General features: G+C 38.1%; 1 protein-coding gene across 2 annotated transcripts in view; it reads right to left on the bottom strand.

Moving 5' to 3' along the window:
* Positions 1-2616, bottom strand: part of rell2 (RELT like 2) — a 16246-nt gene that overhangs the window by 9983 nt on the left and 3647 nt on the right. The window contains exon 1 of one of the 2 annotated variants that reach the window (XM_032527707.1): positions 1310-1553. The exons of the other annotated variant lie outside the window; for it this stretch is intronic. The gene's annotated coding sequence lies outside the window, so the exon portion shown is untranslated. Of the gene's footprint in view, positions 1-1309; positions 1554-2616 lie in introns of those variants that run through there. 2 annotated transcript variants of the gene reach the window in all.

Raw genomic sequence — 2616 nt, 5'->3', positions numbered from 1 at the left:
TGTACCCTATACCAAGGGTACAAAAACTGTACCCTTTGAGAGTACAGCCCCAGTGACAAGCCATTGTACCCCTAAAGGTATAATTATGTACTTCATTTTCTGAGAGTGCAGAGAAGGTTCAGTACAACTAAGTAGTGCAACACAGCTAATCAGCTGCGATAGCTTGCTCCAGTTTGGACTCTCCAACCCCTCAAAGGACAGCACTGTCAAGACGGCTTGCTGTTGGCTCACAGGTCAAAGTTGAATTAATTTTGTAATAAACCGACAACCACCTACACAATGTTTACCTTTGGATGTGACCAGGCCCTTATTTTGACAGGGAAGTGTTCACATGTTATTCCAAAATGGCTATATGATTTAAACAAATTAGCTACTTTTTCAGTGTGATGTTTCTGTTCATTAGAATGCTAGAACTAATGCTGTATACCTCTGAACAAGGCCTGCTAGTTGCTGCTGAGTAGTGCTGCTTGTAATTGTTCTGTCGTAACATTGTACTGTACTCTTCTTTTGTTCTGTTGTGAAGGACTTTGTAACTAGGTTTGGAAAGGTTATAGAAATAAAACTTTACTTACTTAGAAGTAGAGCATGACACAAACAACTGGCGTGTTAAATTACTTACAGAAATTATATCTGTAAGGACAATATTCCATTTTATTAACTGTTGTTTTGCCAGGAGTTAGTGGACATTTCTGTAATTCTTTTAATCAATGCTGATGTCTCCCACCTGAAAGGTTTTTCAGACTTGTTATTAATTATGTTGTATGTTACATAATTACATAATTACTATATTAATGGTATAATGTGAATGATCTGTCATTGTGAAAGGCAGCTTTAGCTTTCTAATGGTTTTCTTAAAGTAAATTTGAATTGTACACACAGCCAAGCCAGGTCCACGTATTGCTCCTGCAAAGGAGTATTGACTAGAATCTGGGCAGAATATAGCACAATATTTACACAATAATTAGCCTATCGATGGGCCAAACTGCATAAAGATTTTAGCATAAAACAACAGAAATCTGCTTAACCAAAGGAAAGACAACAGAGAGAAGAACTTTGTCCAGCATCAACCGATTTCAAACTAACATATTTACACAACCGTCCCTGAACACTTCTTGTTTTCATAATCTTCATTTTTGTTCATACAAATATGCACATGCTTATAAAGCCCATACTGCAGTTGTGATGTTTTTAAAGATGCAATTTGTGGTATTTTTCCCCGGCTGTAATCTCTCCTACAAATTAAAAAAAATAAAGTTACATTGAAGCATCTTTCCTTATGCCTGATAGCTGACAAACAGATAGTTCTTACCATTTTCTAGTTGGTCGACATGCGAAAGTCAGCACGCTCACAGTAGTGTGACAAGAAGAGAGAAAAAAGCTGTTGTGGAGATTTGGTTGATTAACAATGTAAAAGTGTGTGTGCTGGATAAGAAGCTAACCCTCCTGAACAGTATGGTTCCCCTGAGCCCCACCTCGTCTGTCTATCTCACACACTGTCTGTCTGTCTGTCTGTCTGTGTGTTTGTGTGTTTGTGTGTCTGTGTCTATGTGTCTATATGTCTGTCTGTCTGTGTGTTTGTCTGCGAGAGGCACAAGAGAGGGAGATAAAACATAGTTCACAATTTTGTGCACATATATGTATATTTATATTTATATATATGTATAGGTTCATATATTCTTGTTTGTGAATGTCACATAACATGTAATTGTGAATGTGCACACAGTAAATACACATGTGTATAAGTTACATATAGCAGCTTATCAGTGGTGCCCTCCTGCTGGCTTATCAGCATCCTTACACACACGCACACACACACACACACACACACACAGTGTTGATAGCACTCAACATTTTGAAAACAGCTCATTTAGACATAATCTTGGTGAGTTTAAATGAACGTTTCAGAGTTCAGACAGTGGTGTCATGATGATGAGGATGATGATGATGATGATGATGATGATGATGATAAAGATGATGATAAATGTATCAGATCAAAGGTTCAGCTCCATTCATGCACACAATGCAGTATGTCTGTAATGAAAGTTAAGATGATACACATCTGTGTTCAAACGTTCATTTTTCACTGTTCAGATGACGTACACTTCATTCATTTTATTATTTCTTGCTAAGCACTCTGTCACTGACATACAACTGTAACATTAATACTATTACTATAAATAAAATAGTTTTGCCATGGGAAATAATGATACAAACATGAAACAACCTAAAGCTTTTCAGGCTCTCGTTTTAAACGTTGGAACCATTCCTCTGCTGAACTGGATGAAAGAAATGTGAGATTACTCTCCTCTCATGTGGCCCGACCACAGGTTCGGTGCAGCATGCATGTAAAGGCTGCATGTGCTAAAGGTCTGTTATCCCACCATGAAGGGACAGCAAAGAACTATAAACAGCATGAACAGTGACAGTTTGACTGTGACTCATAACAAGATGTCCACAGTTTGTTTAATCATGAGCAAAACCTTCATTACTGTTGTTTTAACCTCGCTCGCCAAAGCTTCATGCTTCAAGCTCATGTTCACACGTCTTAGCCTGCTGCATCATGTATCCCACCATTTCCTGTTTATACACCCACACACACACACGCACACACGCACA

Source organism: Etheostoma spectabile, chromosome 10 (assembly GCF_008692095.1).
Source record: "Etheostoma spectabile isolate EspeVRDwgs_2016 chromosome 10, UIUC_Espe_1.0, whole genome shotgun sequence".
Classification (NCBI taxonomy): Eukaryota; Metazoa; Chordata; class Actinopteri; order Perciformes; family Percidae; genus Etheostoma; species Etheostoma spectabile.
This window is presented reverse-complemented; position numbering and strand designations above follow the sequence as displayed.